Source organism: Pseudorca crassidens, chromosome 7 (genome assembly GCF_039906515.1).
Source record: "Pseudorca crassidens isolate mPseCra1 chromosome 7, mPseCra1.hap1, whole genome shotgun sequence".
NCBI classification, from domain to species: domain Eukaryota; kingdom Metazoa; phylum Chordata; class Mammalia; order Artiodactyla; family Delphinidae; genus Pseudorca; species Pseudorca crassidens.
In genome coordinates, this window is record NC_090302.1 from 53499085 (window position 1) to 53519782 (window position 20698).

The window sequence follows — 20698 nt, forward strand, 5'->3', positions numbered from 1 at the left end:
ATAAATATGCAGTTCAATGAATAAGTGTAAAGTGACTGTCCGAGGAACAACCATTTGTGTCAAGAAATACATTTCCAGCACCCTAAAAGTCCCCCAAGTCCCTCCTGATCCCACTCCCACTTTTATGCTCTTCTCTTCCTTGTTTTTCTTCCCTTTTACCACATGAGCATGCATCTCTCAACACTGTATCTTAGTTTTTGCCATTTCTGACCTTTATAAAAATGAAATCATGGGGAATTGTTATGGTCTGAATGCTTGTGTCCTTCTAAAGTTCCTATGTTGAAACCCTGCCCCACAGCATTATGGTATTAGAAGGTAGGGCCTTTGGGAGGTAACTTAGATGAGGTCATAAGGGTGGAGCCCTCATGAGTGACATCCGTGCCCTTGTGAGGGTCATGAGAGAGCTTGTTTCCTCTGTGCTCTGCTCTCTGCCCTGTGAGGAAGACAATGAACAGGAACTGCTGAGAGGGCTCTTACCAGAACCCAACTGTGCTGGCACCCTAATCTTGGACTTCAGCCTCCAGAACTGTGAGAAATAAATGTCCATTGTTTCTAAGTCACCTTGTCTGTGGTACTTTGTATAGCAGCCTGAAGGGACTAAGACAGGACTCATTCTGTGTCTACCTTCCTTTGCTCAACATTAAAAAAAAAAAAAAAGATTTATAGTAAGTCCCCTACATATGAACCTTCAAGTTGCAAACTTTCAAAGATTCGAACACGTGTCACTGGATCACGTTTTCAAGAGGGTAGACAGAATTGAATCCAGCAAGGAACCAGAACCTGTGCCATCAACATCATGTGTGAGTGAAACTGCAGCTCGCCCTCCGTCTCCTGTTGCTGACGACCCTTCAGCTCTACCATCTCCCACCTCCTCTCCCTCCTCCAGTCAGCAACTCTGTTTGCCTGTTCACTTGATGCCAGTCCCTGTATGCCAGCGGTTGTACTGCACTACTGTACTTTTCAAGGTACTGTACTGTAAGATTAAAAATGTTTTCTTTATTTTTTATGTATTATTTCTGTGAAAAGTACTGTAAACCTATCGCAGTACAGTACTATATAGCCGATTGTGTTAGTCAGGTACCTAGGCTAACTTTGTTGGACTTACAAACAAGTTGGACTTATGAATGCGCTATCAGAATGGAACTCGTTCATATGTAGGGGACTTACGCTACTCTTATTGTAGCTGTTGTTCATTGATTTTTGCTGCTGTATGGAATGCAATTGCATAAAAATTTCTCTATCGGTTTTACTTTGGTGGTCATTTTTTCTGGCCTTTTGTTATTATGAACAGTGTTGCTCTGGAGATTCTTCTACATGTCTCATCATGTGCTCATGCAGACCTTTCTAGGGGTAAGACTGCTACATCAAGAAGATGAACATCTAAAGTATTACTAGATGGTGCCAAACTATTTCCCAATGTGGATATCCAAATGTATACTTCCACCAACGCTGCATATTAGATCTCACTGTTCCACGTTCTTATCAACATTTGACATTGTTCGACTTTTAAAATGTAGCCAATCTAGAGAATGTGCAGTGACAGCTCATTGCAGCTTTGATTTTTATTCCACTCTGAATTAATGAAGGTGAGCACATTTTTATTTGGATTCCCTCATCCAAAGGGAAGTAGCAATCAAAACCCTTCCCACTCTCCTTCCTTCTCTCTTTCCTTCCCTCTTTCTTTTTTCACTTAAGGATATTCAATTGTTACAGCACCATTTATTTAAAAAGACATCCTTCCCTGTGACTTTGCAGTGGTTCTTTAGTTATAAAGTGATTGTCTATGTATGAATCTGTGTCTGGTTTTTAAAAAAATTTTACTGAAGTATAGTTGATTTACAATGTTGTGTTAATTTCTGCTATACAGCAAAGTGACTCAGTTATAGATATATATATTCTGTTTCATATTTTTTTCACTATGGTTTATCGTAGGATATTGAATATAGTTCCCTGGGCTATACAGTAGGACCTTGTTGTTTATCCATCTTATATATACTAGTTTGCATCTGCTAATCCCAAACTCCCAATCCTTCCCTCCACACTGGCAACCACAAGTATGTTCTCAATATCTGTGAGTATGTTTCTGTTTTGTAGATATGTTCATTTGTGTCGTATTTTAGATTCCACATATAAGTGATATTATATGGTATTTGTCTTTCTCTTTCTGACTTACTTTGCTTAGTATGATAATCTCTAGGTCCATCCATGTTGCTGCAAATGGCATTATTTCATTCTTTTTGATGGCTGAGTAATATTCCATTGTATATATGCACCACATCTTCTTTATCCATCCGTCAATGGACATTTAGGTTGCTTTCACATTTTGGCTATTGTAAATAGTGCTGCTATGAACATAAGCGTGCATGTATCTTTTCAAATTATAGTCTTCTCTGGGTATATGCCTAGGAGTGGGATTGCTGGATCATACAGCAACTCTACTTTTGGTTTTTGAGGAACCTCCATAGTGTTTTCCATAATGGCTGCACCAATTTACATTTGTCTGGGTTTTTTATTTTGTGCCACTCTCTACTTGCTCATCCTTGAACCCATACCTGGATGTCTGTCTAGAGCACCATAGTTAGGCTTGATATATGATGGAGAAAGTCCTCCCATCTTCTTCTTCAGCAGTGCCCTAGCTATTCTTTGCCCTTTGCTTTTGCACTGAATCTTCAGTAATGAAAAAACAGATCTATTTAGTTTCATTTCTTTCCTCCCTCTTCCCAATGTTTGCTCCTAGGAAGTCTTTTCATCCAAACTGTTTTTTTTTTTTATCCTTGCTTTTTTTTTTTTTTTAATATTTACTTATTTATTTTGGCTGCACCGGGTCTTAGTTGTGGCATGAGGGATCCTTAGTTGCAGCATGCGGACTCTCAGCTGCGCATGCAAGAGGGATCTAGTTCCCCGACAAGGGATCGAACCAGGCCCCTTGCATTGGGGCCTGGAGCCCCAGGAGAACCAGGGAAGTCCCCATCCAAACCTGTTTTATAACAACGTCTCATTTACGTAATTCTTATTACTTCCTTTTAGATTCAGAAGACTTGAATTATGAAAAAATTACCCTCTCATAGTTTTTCAGTAAAAAATAATGTTTCTACATATTTAATAGGATAGGAAAAGAGACTACAGATGAACTCTCCTTAATGTCTTAACATCTCATTTACAAATGACCTCAGTGGATCAAACTAACTTTGTATTTCACGTGAATTTAAACAAGACGACATACAACAACAGAGTGCCTGAGTGCCAGTGTGCGTTCACCCTTACTCCACCTACGCCAGTTGGTCCCAGTCACCTCCTTCTTTCTTCCCAACCTCTCCTTGGTAATGTCTGGCCTCATCTACTGGTAAAATCTATTTCACAGATGTTCTTTCCATTGTAACTGGTAAAGCCCTTTAACATCTGCTCACTGTCGTGTATTACTTGGACAAGACCTCTTCATGCATCATCAACCACCTGCTCCAGAGCTGTCACAGAACAACTGGATTTGAAAAATTTAAGTAGAAAATAAACTACTCAATGATTAACGAGTTTCATAGCATTTCAGGAAATGGGTGTCAGACTCACCCAAATGCCTGCAACCAAAGAGAAGTTTATGGCAAGCGTGCTAGTGAACAGAGGTAACTAAGCTCAAAATCTTCATTAAAAGCCTTTAGATTTAAATTGCATTTGACGGCTGGTAATCAGAGACCTGATCTGAGTAGCTTAAACAGATGAGGGGTATAATTTTGACATAAAAAAGGATCCAGAGGTAGGCAGTCCAAGGTTGGTATGATGACTCACTGCTACCAGGAATACAGGCATCTCCTTTTGCCTCCCCACCCTGGGTCATGGCTGTATCCCCAAGGATGTTACTTCCTCATCCAAGATGGCTGCCAGAAGGCAACCACTCTTCTAGTAGTTTAGCAAAGCCTCAACCTAGGCCTAGAATGGGAGGATGAAGAGGCTTTGCCTTTGAGGAAGAGAGGAGAGGAGATGGAGGACATGTCCCCTGACAGGGCAGAGGCTGGAAGTCAATGGAGGTCACAAATGTTTGCCCACATCTCTGTATAGGTCTCTGGACTACTAGTAGGTCAAAAGGGTCTTTTTTTTGGCTGCGTTGGGTCTTTGTTGCTGTGAGCAGGCTATTCTCTAGTTGCGGCAAGTGGGGGCTACTCCTGATTGCGGTGCAAGGGCTTCCCATTGTGGTGGCTTCTCTTGTTGCAGAGCACAGGCTCTAGATGCACGGGCTTCAGTAGTCGTGACATGCGGGCTCTAGAGCACAGGTTAAGTAGTTGTGGTGCACGGGCTTAGCTGCTCCGCGGCATGTGGGATCCTCCTGCACAAGGTCTCGAACCCATGTCCCCTGCGTCGGCAGGTGGATTCTCAACCACTGTGCCACCAGGGAAGCCCTCACCTGGTTCTCTTGATATTTTGTTTTGTATATCTAACAGCCCTTATCACAGGCATTTCTTGTGTTCATTTAAATTCTTGTTCCAGCAATGCTGCTTTGGATGGAGTCTGAAGGGCTCGTGTGTGTGACTTTGAAGAGAGGAAAGGATGAGCCCCATGAGTTACCAGGCAACTCCTGTGATCGTAAATGCGTCTTTAAAAACTTAGAGAACAGGGCTTCCCTGGAGGCGCAGTGGTTGAGAGTCCGCCTGCCGGTGCGGGGGACACGGGTTCGAGACCTGGTGCAGGAGGATCCCACATGCCGCGGAGCAGCTAAGCCCGTGAGCCATGGCCGCTGAGCCTGCGCGTCCGGAGCCTGTGCTCCGCAACGGGAGAGGACACAACAGTGAGAGGCCCGCGTACTGCAAAACAAAACAAAACAAAACTTAAGAGAACATATAAGTCCATGCCAGTCTCTCACTTCGTCCCAGCTTACCATTCCCCCTCCCCGTGTCCTCAAGTCCACTCTCTACGTCTGCATCTTTATTCCTGTCCTGCCCCTAGGTTCTTCAGAACCAAGCTAGTGGGAAGCAGCCACATAGCACAGGGAGATCAGCTCGGTGCTTTGTGACCACCTAGTGGGGTGGGATAGGGAGGGTGGGAGGGAGACGCAAAAGGGAGGAGATATGGGGATATATGTATGTGTATAGCTGATACACTTTGTTATACAGCAGAAACTAACACACCATTGTAAAGCAATTATACTCCAATAAAGATAATAAATAAATAAATAAATAAAAACTTAGAAGCAGCACTGTGGGGAGGGCATCTCTTCACTACATTATGTTATAAGCAATCGCTCTGGGGTAGAGGTGGAGGAGCAGAGGAGTGAATCCTTCAAGACTGCCCTGTCCGGTAGCTCCTTTCCTTCAACACCTTTACCCTAGGAGGCGTTAGGGCCTGCCTGCATCCCGGTTACACGGACAGAGGGAATCTGAAGGGGTGGTCGGTGATTTCTCCCAGTGAACTGGAGGAGAGGAAGGACAGATTCACAGGCTTTCCCACAACTTCTCTTCTCACTGTGGCCTCAGGCCACCCTTCTGGCTGTAGCCCCCCACTGGTCCTCCCAGAAAGCAAGGCAACTCGCAGAGGCAGCACACTTTTTTTTTTTTTTTTTTTGCGGTACGCGGGCCTCTCACTGTTGCAGCCTCTCCCGTTGTGGAGCACAGGCTCCGGATGCGCAGGCTCAGCGGCCATGGCTCACGGGCCCAGCCGCTCCGCGGCATGTGGGATCTTCCCGGACCGGGGCATGAACCCGTGTCCCCTGCATCGGCAGGCGGACTCTCAACCACTGGGCCACCAGGGAAGCCCCACATTTTTTATCACTAGTTTCTAGAATCCATATTTCTTCTTAGTACTTGAGTTACTCCAGGGTTGATTCTGGAGCAGGGAGCCAGCAGCCTGGGTGGCGGGTCATTGTATGGGGTTCCTAAGGCTGCTGTAATCAGTGACCACAAACGTGGTGGCTTAAGACAACAGAAATGTATTCTCTCATAGTTCTAGAGGCCAGAAGTCCAAAATCAAGCTGTTGGCAGGACTGGTTCCTGCTGAAGGCTCTGAGTGAGAACCCACTTCTTGCCTCTCTCCTAGTTTCTGGTGATTCTTGGCGATCCCTGCACACCCTGGCTCGTAGCTGCGTCACTCCAGTCTCTGCCACCGTGTTTATATGGCCTTTTCCCCTGTATCTGTGTCCTCTCCTCTTCCTATGAGGACACTTATCACTGGATTTAGGGCCCATTTGGATAATCCAGAAAGAGCCCACCAGGAGATCCTTAACTTAATTACATCTGCAAAAGACCTCTTTCCCAAGGACCTACTGTATAGCAGAGACCTACACTCGATATTTTATAATAACCTATAAGGGGAAAGAATCTGAAAAAGAATATATCTATATAGATCTATATAAATATATATGTATATATAGCTGAATCACTTTGCTGTATACCTGAAAATAACACAACATTGTAAATCAACTATACTTCAATTTTTTTTTAATTTTAAAAAAAGATCTCTTTCCCGAATAAGGTCACATCCACAAGTGTCTAGGACCACCAGTCAACCCACTGTAGCCACAGTGGCAGAAGCTAAAACCTCCAAGGGCAGCTGGTTCACCTGTGTCTATTTTTATGAACTCATCCAAGCAGGGCATTTGTGCTACTCTGATATCACCTGTCCCTCTTGTGAAACATGCCTTCTTGAGCCCAGAGGCCAAATTCTTTCAGTATCGACCAAAAGGTCCCTCTTTCTTTCTCAAGCCTTTAGGAGGTCATAAGAATTCTTGTTAAGGAGACCTTTCTTGGTCCGGCTTGGAGGAAAGCCACGCCCATGTCGCAGGCTCTCTGACCTTCTCTCACCTCGGACAATCTTATGGGAGAATTAATAGACATGCCTAGTGGGGCCAGACGATCTAGAAATCTATAAGCCATTAACTATAGCCATATTAAACCAATAAGAATCCATTCCCACACTTGCCTTCAAAGCATGCCAGGCTCCAGACGGGGCCTGGAGAGCGACAGTCTGCAGCAGGGCTTGTCATCCGAGGGGGCTGGCCGGGAACAGTCAGCTTCTCACACTTTACAAACCGTCCGACCCTCAGGAGAAGGCTCTCCAGCTTCACCTGAGGAGGAGGGTTCATCAGGGGTGGAGAAGGCCATTCCTTCACATCGAGACAGAATGAAGGCCCGGGAAGGATTTAGTAATGGCCAAGCTCCTGAAATAATTGGGCTTTGAAAACCCCGAGTTTTGCTTTTCTAAATGACTCCGGGTTGCATTATGCCTATTGATCTTCCTGAGTTTTCGCAGCCTGTAAATGATGAGCCTTTTACCGCGCTCCATGACTGAAGGGCACACGACTGTGAGAACAGCTCATTTCATTTTTTTCGATTTATACAAAAGATGCCGTGGCCTGAGCCCTCTAGGCACCCATCTCAATACATAAATATGCCAATTAAGCTAAATGGAAATCCTGCAGGTTAAAAGTGCCTCATAAAAGAAGGAAGCTTCTCCCAAAGCCACAAAGTTTATCCACAGAGGAAATACCGAATCAACAAAAGTGGGTTTCCACCAAACCATTAATGTCAAAAAAAAAAAAAAAAAATCAAGAATTCTGAGATCCAAAAATGAAGAAAAATCATTCCCTTCCCCGCTCAAAGCAAATAGAGGGACAATATCTTGAAGCTGTGAATTCAAGATGCTAAGCAACTGTTGTTATTGAATTTTTATTTATTGCATTTTCCTGGTGAGGGTTGGTGGTGGGGAGAGGCGAAGGAGAAGAGACCAGTGCTAGAACTGAATTGACACCAAGAGTGTCTCAGGTACCCACCACATGTCACAGTGGGTGTGGGCAAACCAAGGTCAGATATGCTATGGTCTCGTTACCCAAAGTATGGCCCATCATACTGGCGCCCAGCAGCACAGCCAGCAGTGCCAACAGGGAGCTTGTTCCAAGTAGAGACTCTGAGGGCCCACCCAGATTAATTTAGGCAGAATCTGCACAAATGGTAGTAGGTGAAAGGATTTTTTACCTAAGGCTCTTGGTAAAGATATGTTTTGGGGGGCTGAAAATATTATATAATCCTCCCAATTTTTCTCCCACCAGTATTACTAAAAAGCCATATTACTAAAAAAGGCATATAGGTGCCACAGACTAAGCAATGTCAACATTGTCAAATACATTTAATCAAACCCTAAGCATCTTCATTCACTCACTCAGTCGCTCTCTCAGCCCCCTGATAAATCCTCAGTGAATATTTATCAGTCATCTACTTGACATATCCCATTGCCCTTGGCCTGCTGCCTCTCTCCTCTGCTTTCTTTTCGTGCCACACTTTATAAAGAGTCCTCGGTACTGCTTTTATTTCCTTAAGATCTTGCTCTGTTTCTCTGCCATCTGTCTTTATCCCCACTGCTCCACAGAAACAAGTCTTGAAAGCCCCGTTATCTCTTTGTCAAATGCAAGACAGAGATCCTTGAACATCCACGAGGAAGCAGGACTTGCAGAAAACACCTTCTCTTTCTGTGGCTTCCATGACAGGGCATTTTATTTGCTCTCTTACTCCCCGGACTTCTCTCTCCCTTCACTGCCAGCATTTCCTCTAATTGTTTACCTTCTCCAGGTAGAAAGAAGAATCACGTATTTTTCCATTTCCAAGCACAGACTGATAATAGCTCCTACTTTTGCGTAGATGTGATGTGGGACAGGCACTGTGTTGGACATTTCACTTACATTCTCAGTTAAACTCACAGCATATCATCAAGTACTTGTTCCCTTTTTAAAGGTAAGAAACTCAAGAATCAAAGGACTTCAGTAACTTACTGAGGTCTCAGAGCTGGTTGGTAGGGAGCCAACTCCATCCAAAACATGGCCAGCAGGAATCTGTTGTCCTCTGGAGGAATCCAGAATAACAGGTGCTGGAAGGACTGACCGACACTTTAGGAGAACAGGAGTCCTGTTTGGATGAGCGCTGAGCGGAGAGGGCTGGAGGGTGCCTGTGTCGCCCACAGGTAGAGTCAAATAGGAGACATCGGCGGCGCTGCTAAGCGGGTGGAATAAACCTGGGAAGGAAGGCGGCTTCCACGGATGCTGACCCTGAAATGAGGAAGAAACGGGTCCAGAGACAAAGTCCTAACCATATTATCTCTAAGCACCATGACCCCAAATTACCAATTTTCAAGTAGGTTCAGTCCAGTGGGCAACACTATGGGCTTTTTCTTCACCCCACGCTGTCTACAGACAAAATAGGTAGAATCAGATTGATTTAAGGACCCAGGCTTTGATTATTAGAGAGACATGGATGTCAAGCTGGGCTCTACCCACACTTCCTATGTGGCTTTGTACAAGTAACCTCCCTCTCTGAGCCTCAGCTTTCTCCACTGTAAATGGTGGTAATAATAATGCCTAGCTCATTCAATTGATACGATGTCTAGAGAGACCATGCAAACGAAGCCCTTAGTACAACAGAAAAGTTTGCTAGGTTGGAGGCTGGGGAGGGAGGGGAGTCTTTGCTCTCAAGGGCTTATAGGGGGTGGCGGAGGAGAGAACAGACCTTGAACTGGGTAACTGAACCATTTAGCCATATTTTTCTCATGGGATTCTTGTGGGGAAGCATTTGTTGGGAAAACGCGTGAGGTGACAGATTCTATCTTTATAGCACAGAACAGCAGGATGATAAAAACGGATGGAGATTGTGGGGAAGCAGATTCCAGCTCATTATAAGTAATAACTTTCTAACAATAAACATTGTCAAACAGTTCTTGACAGTGAAGGAGTGAGTTTCCCAACATTGGGATTCAACAAGCCAAGCTGGGTGGCTGTAAAAAGGCCTTCAGGGGAATGAATTCCTGAACTTAGGTTGATTTGCTCCTACCCATCTTCCTGACCTTTCTGGGAGGCTCTCCAGTTCAGGCATCTTCCTCCTCCATCTCTTTTCTTTCATTCCCTCCCACTGAACACTCCACCACTTTTCTCTGTCTGAGGTCTCGCTTCTGAGCTCCAGACAGGTGTATCCTGTTGCTGCCTGAACTTGGACGGCTCCGATTCCCCAAGTCCCAAGCAGAACCTATGATCTCCCGCCCCGCCCCCCCCCCCCCCCCCCCCCCCCCCCCCCCCGGGACCTCCTCAATCTGTGAGCACGGACTCAAAGGCATTTCACAGGCTTGTCGCTTTCAAAGGACTTCCCTGCTGGGTTGTGAAGGAGAAGTGAGAGGATGTATTGTCAGTAGAGGGAGATGTCAGCTAAGAAAAGAATCTCACAGGCCGGGTCAATAGTTTTTTTTTTTTGCTTTTTTTTTTTTTTTTTTTTTTTTTTCCGGTATGCGGGCCTCTCACTGTTGTGGCCTCTCCCGTTGCGGAGCACAGGCTCCAGACGCGCAGGCTCAGCGGCCATGGCTCACGGGCCCAGCCGCTCCACGGTACGTGGGATCGTCCCGGACCGGGGCACGAACCCGCGTCCCCTGCATCGGCAGGCGGACCCTCAACCACTGCGCCACCAGGGAAGCCCCCCGGGTCGATAGTTTTAAGGGCATTTTTTTCTCAACTCAAAAAAAGCTTTTAAAATTGGCTCTTTTTGGAACTCTGAAAAAATGAATGATGTTTTGTAACTTCTGACAAGGTATTTTCTATAGTTGGGCGGGTTCTTTCAGCTAATTCGCCTTATGCGAGTGAAGCAATCTTTGCATTCAGGCTTTAACGTAGACAATGCTCACAATCACACACATTTAGGTCTGCCTTTCCCCTGCCACCTGTGGCAAAGAGCGGCCAACCCACAAGGCCCAAACAGGTGTGCTAAGTCCAAGCAAGACATGACCAAGGAAGCCACACGTCACAGCCCAGAGCTCCAGGTTTAGCAGGATTCTCCCTCTGGTCGTGTGTGTCACTGACTCCCACTGTCACAGGCAGCCCCTCAGCCATCCAGCCCAGCACATGGGGGTGAGCCCTGCTCTCGGCTCCGTTTTGTCCCCATCCTTGCATTTCTTTGTTATTCTACGCACTTATAGTTTATACTATGTCATCATATATACTTTATCCTTGGAAACGCACTTAAATCCTTTTAGAAAAAGGAAGGATGGATGGATAGATGAGTGGATGGAGGGATAGATAGATATATAGGCAGATGGACAGATACTCTTTAACACCCCCCTGGGAAAAGGGCTATTGATAAATCCTTACTGTTTCCATTGATTCTACTTCCAATTTCCCTCTCTTCTTTTCTCCCTCTAATTCAACTTCTCTTTGCTCTTATGCTCCCCTCTCCTGCCTTCTGTGTCCCATCCCTGCCACCCTCCTCATCTGTGACCCAGGAGAGGGTTTGGGGTAAGTGCAGGCTTAGCACTATTAGAACTTTCCAGGAAAAACAGCCCCCTCAAGTGTGTTCCAGAAACGCTAGGTCAGTGTTAATCTTCTTGGCACCCTTCCCACTCTTGTTCCATGCTCTTGGCCATCACTGGTCTTCATTCTGGAGAGCTCACCTCTACTTGTGTCCTGCCCATTTTTCACTCATTTGGGGACAGCTGTAATCAGATGGATGAGTTGTAGAGGGAGGGGAGTCTTGAGAAGAGAACTGCCAGGGAAGAAAGAATTCTGAATGCTGGCTCCTGGTGAGAAGGGTCCCATGCTGGGAACTTCCACAGTCCAGGAATAAAGTAATGATACCTACATACACGCACATGCTCAGACTCATCACACGGTAGTGATGCCCCTAAGTCTCACACCTTCCCATACATTCACCTGATTCAAGGGGGAGAATCAGTCTTTTCAACAGTTCAGCTCTCACTTTCTCATCAGGACAATCGCTTCGCACAGGAGGAGTTCCTGGGAAACGAAGCCCTCTGAACCCACTCAGCGGTGGAGCCTCATCATGCTCTAAGAAAGAGAACTTTCATTCAGTAAACATGTATTGAGTACCTACTGTATGCAAGGGAACCTGATAGGCAAATGGAGTGAGGGTGGGAAGTAGAAACACAAAAATGTGTTCCAGCCAGTTCCGCAAAACTGGGGAAAGCACCATAAAGAAAATACGTATTCACAATTGGCCAGTCAAAATCGCCTCTCGGCATTCATCAAGATGAATTCTCCCACAATTTATATGGATAGAGTGCGCATTTCAGCTTCTGAGACAAACGATAACTATGAGTGCCAACCCTCCAGGACATGCGGTTATCATCAGTTAGGTCCATTCCTGAGTCATCAACAGCTAGGATAATGTTGATTCCCAAACCACTGGAAGAGACAGCAGGTTGGTAAAGACTTTACAGGGAAACAAGGAAAGCAGCAGCAAGTTCGGGGTCTCAGTGGAGATGAAATTCAGGCAAATGTTTCCAAGAATGTGGCCACAAGAGAGGCTAGACAGAGAAGCCTAAGATATACTGCCACTTTCTTTCAGGTTTATCTAAAGTTGTGATATTTTAATACAAAGCTATGTATTACCTATGCGATAAATAAAAGAACAAGCAACCTCCTTTGGCCAAGCAGTCGTCTAACAGCCCTCCATCCTGACGCTTTGTTATAGGAGCTCAGTTTGGCTTGACTCTCCTCCCACAATATATCTATCTTGAATTGACAATGTTTTCATCTCGGTCTCTCTGGGTTTGGCGCTGGTAATGCTTATTCTTTTGTGCTTAGCTCTGTGGTCTCCTTTTGAAAGAACCTGTCCGTTTCCTCACCATTTCTAAGTCTAGGCAGTAACATACTTCAGTTTTGTTCTCTCCTTGGAGCCACCATCACTCCCTAACATATATGACGACAGTGTACATAAGAGTGCTTTATCAGCAGTAAAGCAATGGACAAATGTTAGTTGATGTGATTCTAAGTAGCTGCTCTAAATATCTCAAGGTGATTTCCAATCATAATTCCTGTTATCAGGTTAAATTTGAAATAAAATCGCCCTCCTTTCTTCTGTGATGACTGAGCCATCCAGGCACAATGCTATTGTGACAGCTGGGAATCATCTGAAAATGAGCTTCACTTCACTTGGCATGTCAGATGGTAATTTAAAAAACTGGGTCCTGTGTTTTTAGATATTAGAGTTGATTCACATTCAAGAGGCACACCCACCCTGCTAGGAGAGGGGCTCAGATATGCAGCTGGTGGTGGGGCATTAAAGCAGGAGCACGGGGACCTGGTCACACGATAAATCCTGATGGGGGCACTGCAAGGGTGGCCAGCCAAGACGGAGGCATTTGCGATACAAGGCCAATTTTGACAGAGAACAGGAGGTGATCTTCGTAGGTGACTGACTTCAGAGGGATCCAGCCAAGGACCCCTGTGGGTGTGCTGGCAGGAGGGCAGAGCCTTCCGAGAGCGCTGGAAGGGATGGGGTGATGGCGAGCAAACACGTCAGTGATGGCGAGGTTCCATGACAGACCTGGGAACTTGTATGAGAATTCTTAGGCACAAATGTCACATTTCCTACCTTGTTCTCCCAGGTACCTTCTACCTCCTCACAGGTCCACCCCATTCAACAGATGCTCCCAGACACATGAGATCTCAACTTAGACTCCATTTTTCATACCTACTACCTAATAAAAAACTGCTTTCCTAAAAGACATTGCTCATGAATTTCACAGCTGTTAGGTGAAGCTGCAAAAATCCACTTCTCTCCAAGTTGCCAAATTCCTGTCTTTGTAGATGCAGAATCGTACATTGGCTATAATATCACTTTTGCCAAAAGGTGGAGAGAGGGAACAATGCATGTGTGTTTGCATGTGTGTACTGAAGGATGGACAAGAAACTTACAACCCTAGTTGACTTAGGGGATGGGAACTGGAAGGCTGGGGACAGGGCTCAGATGGAGACTCCACTGTACATTCTTTTTACTTCATGAACTTTGAACCATGTGAATGTACTGACAATTCAAAAATTAAATTTAAATAATTCCTAGCATTGTGAGCGTCTGTCACCTCGCTTATAATTGCTGACGATGGGAGGTCTCTGACCCCTTACCTTCAACCGTCATCGTTTTGATGGTCATGCTTTCTGAAGACCCAGCATCATCACTGACTGCCATCAACTACATAGAACTTGTCTGGTTTTGTAAGGAAAACACTTAATAGAGAAAGACCAATACCATATGATATCACTTATGTGTGGAATCTAAAATATAAGACAAATAAACCTATCTATGAAACAGAAACAGACTCACCGACATAGAAAACAAACTTATGGTTACCAAAGGGGAAAGGGGATGGGGGAGGGATAAATTAGGAGTTTGGGATTAGGAGATACAAAATACTATATATAAACTAGACAAACAACAAGGTCCTACTGTATAGCACAAGGAACTATATTCAATATCCTGTAATAAACCATAATGGGAAAGAATATGAAGAAGAATACGTATGTATGTATAACTGAATGACTTTGCTGTATACCGGAAACTAACACAACATTGTAAATAACTATACTTCAATTAAAAAAAGAAAGAAAAGACTTACCTCTTTCCTTCTCTTTTTGTCCACATCTCTCCTGGGTACATGGTTTACTCTTACTTTAAACGGAGACTCTAGTGGGCAGAAACTTGTCTTCAGGGTCGTCGGGCAAACGGTTGTACATTGCCAGACGTGGGGCTAAGATTCAGGAAGACTCCAGCCTACGTGTAGTCTATAAAGACCAAGCTGCAGCCCAAGTCCAACCGGAGGTGGAGAAAATGAGGTGCTATATACATGCTGTCAAGGCAGAGATTCAGATAGAGGCACCCAGCTCTCACCCCATGTCTCTGCTATTCTTCACATCATGATTCCTGGGAAGAGCTGTCTAGATACACTTTGCCCACTTTGTCATCCTCCCCTTCACTCTTCACCCCTGAAATGGCTCTTACCATGGCCATTGATAACTTCCATGTTATTTGTCCCAAGGGCTAAGTCTGTTCCCATATCATATTTGACCTCATAGCCACATTTGACGCAAATTGTTCACCCCTCATCCTTGAAGCAATTTCTTCTTTTGTTCTGTCGCTCGTTCCTCCTACTCTACTGGGCAAACTGCTCAGACTCTCTGGCAGACCCTTTCTACTCTCTCCAACTTTTCAATGTTAGAGTTCTCTGCTCTGGGCTCTCTTCTCTTCTCTACGCTGTCTCCCAGGGGACCTCATCCAAGCCTGTGCTTTAATTCCCACCTGCATGCTCTGTGGCTCTCCCGCCCCTACCTCCAGACTGGGCTCCCCCTGAGTTCCAGATGCACACATCTAACTGCCTGCTCTCAACTCTCCTCTGACACAAGCGGCCATCTCAACCCCAACATGCCCACAACACAACTCTTGATTTCCCCTCCCAAACCTGCCCCTCCCCTAGTCTTCTCCATCTTAGTAAGTAGCCCTTTGTCACTCAGACCAAACACCTGGGAGTTGACCTTGATTCTTCTTTTCGTCTCCTACTGACAGCCAATCTATTGGCAAGTTCTGTTTCTACTGTCTCCAAAATAGATCCTAAATCTGGTCACGTCTCAGCATCTTCACCACTAAAAACCTTGCCCTAACTCCTCAACGCTCATTTGTTCTATGGAAACAGCTTCCTAATGGATTTCCCTGTTTCCATTCTTGCCCACATACTGTTTATCAAAAGCAGCCAAAGTGAACCAGTACATGGGATAAATCCTGTCCCATCACCCCTCTGCTTCAAACCTTCAAATTGCCATTATCTCTGCAATAGTAAGTACTCTGCAGATATTTGTTAACAACTGAGTAAGAAAGAAAGAGACCCAGTTACCAGCTTGATGCACAACATAGAAATGTACAAATACTGAGGCACCAGGTGAGAACAGGACCAGCAGCAAAAGCTACCTTGGCACAGAGCCACCCACTGGAGTACGCTCCCTCACTACTCAAAGCGTGGTCCATGGCCAGCAGTACTGGCATCGCTGGGGAGTGCGTTAGAAATAAAGAATCTCAAGTCACACCCCCAGATCTATTGAATCAGATTCTGCATCTTAACAAGCTCTCCAGGAGACTCACATGCACACTAAAGTTTGAGGAGTAGCACCCAGAGACCACCCACATCTCCATTTCCTGCCCTAGCCCAGCACCGACTTCTCTAACTGACCATCAGGGCCAAGGAGGTCAACACACCTGCTCCTCATTTGTAGCATCACTCGGGGGCCTGGCAAGGCAATTCCAACTGCCCACAGGTTTTGCCAAATTGCAAAACCTAAAATTGCCAGTCTCCATGCACATGCAAACCTCGTGTGCCCGATGCTAGAGCTCGTGGTGTTTAACTTCTCCATTTCTGAAAGAACATGGCCCTGGAGTTTTTGTTTTGATAAACACATTCTTTCATTCTAATTTCTAGGTATTTCCTAATACCTGGGAAACAGTGCCAGTCGCCTCTGGTGCTCCTGAGGTAGAACTGCTTTTGTTGTGTCCCCCAAATGATCTCTCTTCTAGTGAGTTACAGATAAATGGGATTTCCATATGACTTCACTTATATTAATATAACACTGATGGATTTTGTTTTTAATGGAAACAATATACTGCAAATATTAAACTAATCTATTTTTATTTCTTCCTTAAGTCATCACCCTTTCCTTCATCTTTTACATAGACTTTTTGATCCAGGGCAAGAGGGTGAATGAATGAAGGCATGAGTGAATGAATGAGGTGACTTCTTTAGCCACAATATGTCTAAAATTAGGTTATGAACAGAAAGTGGAATTTTCTAAATTCCTTTCATACGAAAGTGACCCAGACAAGAGTTCCTTCTGTGAGTAGATAAGATGCTACTCCACATTGGACAGCTAGATCTTGAGACTGCTATCCTAAGGTAGAGGAATACGGTTATAAAGCAGGGGAAGTAATAGTCACTCCTTCTGCCCCAAGGAATTATAGGTTCCAGAGGGTGGGGGTGGTCAGGCATGTGCCCCTTTTCCTCTTATAAATGGAAGCACAGAAGTTTTAGAAAGGGTATCAACATGGAGCTGGGAAGAGAAACCAGTAAGAATCTATTTCCTATGGCAATAAAATAGGATAATAGCTATATTTAATGATGCAGGCACTGTGTTAAATGCTTTATGTATATCACTGCATCAACCGTCCCAAGAACCCTATTGCTATTACTTCATTTTAGCAGATAAGGAAATTGCATCTCAGAGAAGGCAGGTGACTGGCTCAAGTTTATATATCTAGTAAGTGACAGAACCAGGATTTGAATCCAGCTATACTCTAACTAAAGAGCCCTCACCTTTAACCATGGTGCTGTTATATTACTTTCAGTACTAACTGATGTAGAACGTGGTCGATTTGGCTGCCTAGGGTCGGCTGAATTCCTCCTCCACACTGCCCCCAAAGAAACGCATGTTTGAGACAAATCTGATTATGTCACTCCTCCACTTAAAAAACGTGGAATGGTTCCTGGTTCCCTGTCTACAGGGTAAAGTCCAAAGTCACCATGGCATACCTCAGGAGAGGAGCCACTGAACGGAACCCGGGATGAACACTTGTACAGAGAGCAGTTACTCTCTTCATTGTCTAATTTCTTCCCCATCCCCTGAGATAAGCTCATGCATTCAACCAGCTTTTGTATAATAGCACGACTTAAAAGGGCATCTCTCTTCTCCATAGATGGATATTCACATTTAAGCAAGGCACTACAGCTCACCTCTGTGGCCAGGGCGTGTGATAAGTGCAGTTGCACAGGGTCCTGTGGTTTAACGCTCTGTAGTTGCTGTCCTGAGATCCTTAATACTTTTATCTTTGAATTTGTGTTTTGTCAGAGGTGTCTGCTGGGACTACAGAGCACACGCCCGGGGCTGGTAGCTTCGGCTCACAGGGGGTCCCGCCTTCCCACTGTCTCTTTGGGATTCATCCACTAAGCCCCAGGCTCTGGCGGGCTTCTCCCTCCCTGCCCCTGCCCCTTTGACTACAGTAGCAACCAGGCAGGGTGGCCTGAGTTCTACTCTTACACTCTGCCCCCAGGAGGGTAGAGCTGGAATCAGGCATATGTCCAGCTGTTTCCGAGGTGGGGAAGAGCAATGCTAGTTCCTGTTCAGGGACTGAGCTCAGTCTGCAAATCCGCGGGGCCCTCGCACCCACTCTCAATCTCAGTACTGGGAAGTCACAGTCTCTTGCGGGGTCACCTGTCCACCGTGGTTTGGAACAATAAGCTCATGAAAGGGGAGACGGACTCTTCTACCCAGGCTGGGTCTCTGCATCTTTTTTTTTGCACTGAGTGGTACAAATTATGAAGCCTGCTCTGTCTATGGCGCTCTGATGTGTTTCGTTAAATATAGTAGAACTGTCAAGTCACAATAAAATGTGACATTAATGTTACTTCCAAGGGTGCTGAGTGCAAGACACTAACAATTTAATAAGTTTAGGCTTTTGTATTGACCTATGTTAATGTGTGATTTCATGCTATTTTGCATGGCAAGGGAAGTTTCTCAGAATTTATTTGATTGCTAGATCAATGTGAAAATGCATTACCGGCCTGCCTTGAGCATGGCCAACTGTTGACCTCTCCAATTAAGTAGACTTGAGAATGAAAATTCAATTATAATGAACAAACGTTTCTTGAACACTTTCTATGAGCCAGGCCCTATGCCAGGCCCTGTGGGGAATATGCAGATTTGTAAGATTTGTTCCTATCTTCGGAGTGCTTGCAAGCAAGTGGGAAGAGGGAGACGTACGTGTGTGGATGACTACGGTATAATACACCGTCTTACCTTATAAGTGCAGAGGAAATGGAATCAGTAGTGCGGCTGGACTGTTTGTAGGCAGCCCCTCATAAGCAGGTGACAGTGGTTCCTTGCCTTATGTCCATTCCCCTTCTTGGGGAATGGAACCCTACTTTTTTTCAGGCTGAGTCCACCTCCAGCTCAGAGATAAATCTTGTTCAGTTTAGCCCCTCTGTAGTAATCCCATGTCTCTTGTCACTGACTGGTTTAGAGGTGGGCATGTGACTCACGTCTGGCCACGGAAGCATGAAGGCAAGTCTGTGGGTTGCTTCTGAAAAACTCTTTTGCGGTACGGAGAGCTTTGTGGTTAAGAGCACAGACTCTGGAGTGGGCTGCCTGGTTTACAATCCTGGCACCACCACTTACCAGCTGTGTGTCATCAGGAAAATTACTTAACCTTTCTGTTTCCATTTCCTCATCTGTTCAATGGGGTTAATAATAATACATACCTACAGGGTGTAAGGATCACAATTAGTTTACCTTTGTAAAGTGCTTAGAAGAGTGCCTGGTACATAATAAGTGTTATATAAGTGATATAACCAGCATACCTTTAAGAGGCGACACCAGAAGTGACAGCCTCTTCTTATGACTCTGGACATCGGTGTGTGTAGATGTGACTCCTATAACTTTCATGGTCTCCTTGTGCCTCTTAAGGGGGCTGACCCGTGAGGGAGGATGGCAGAGCCAAAGGAGGGAAGAACCTCAGTCCTTGGTGAAAACACCAAGCCACTGAGTCACCAATCCTGGAGTCCACTCTACCTCTGGGCTTTCTGTTCTGTGATATGATAAAGTTACTGTTTATTTTCAGTCAGCGCCTCATTTTACTGGCAGTCAAAGGCACAATTTAACCTCTACAGCCACTGCCTGGTGTGTGTCCTGGAGCTCCTCAGCCTGTGTGACCTCTAAGTCCCACAGCTGTCCTGGTTGCACTTCCTGAGATGCGGGCTACCTCAGAGCAGCTCCTGACATCAGCTCCTGACCAACTTGCCATGACTCCCCAGGGCTCTGGCCTTGTCTTAATTATGATGTGATGGCTTCATGAAAGACTGAGGTCTCCAAGGTTTCCCTAAATTCAGAATCTGCTCTTGATATTCACAGGGGACATGCTTTAAGGTCACTTTCAAATTTGTAAGTAATATGGTAATGTAATTTCCCCATAAAACACATTAAATTAACACTTAATAAGTAATTCCCTTTGATTCTTAATAATTCTATAAGATATAGGACTAGAATAAGTAGTAAAGTTACTAGATTCCTCCATTAAAGTAAGCTCTACTCCACATCATTTGTTTAGTAACACTAAGAGCTTACTTAAATTTCTAACAATAGGGTGACGATGATGACAAAGAATTTTTAAGGAATACCTTGGGATAGTTATTGATGACATGGAGGTGCATCCTCTGAGTTATTGACAAAAAGACCCTCGCTATCATCCACCCTTGTAGCAGGTATCTGTTATCAAATTTGTGCTTCAGCACAAATTATAAATTATAAATTCATAATATTATAGATCTTCAGGACTGTTCAAAGATTGGGAAATAATATCAATGTTTTGAATCATTGAAAGTCATGGGTTTCATCTCTTCTGTCCATATCCATAGATTGATAATGGCTTCCTAGGGCGTCAGGCTGAGAAGGACTGTGAGGTCACATCAGGGTTCGGTGGGAAAGAGTGTGGGGATTGATTATGAATGTCTGCCCCGGGTGTGGGTGGAGGCAGTGGCAGCGGCAGCAGCCATATTGTGTTTCTGTAATCCAGGGTTTACAGTTTCTTGAAAAGCAATTAGAACACTGTCAGGCCTCATAAATTGTACCAATGTTTTCTTAGGTCAGTCTCCCAAGGCAATAGAAATACAAACAAATATAAACAAATGGACCTAATCAAACTTACAAGCTTTTGCACAGCAAAGGAAACCATAAACAAAATGAAGAGACGAGCTACCAAATGGGAGAAAATATTTGCAAATGATGTGACCAACAAGGGCTTAGTTTCCAGAATATACAAACAGCTCATATAACTCGACAGTAACAACAACAAAAACAACCCAATCAAGAAGTGGACAGAAGACCTAAATAGACATTTCTCCAAAGAAGACATACAGATGGCCAATA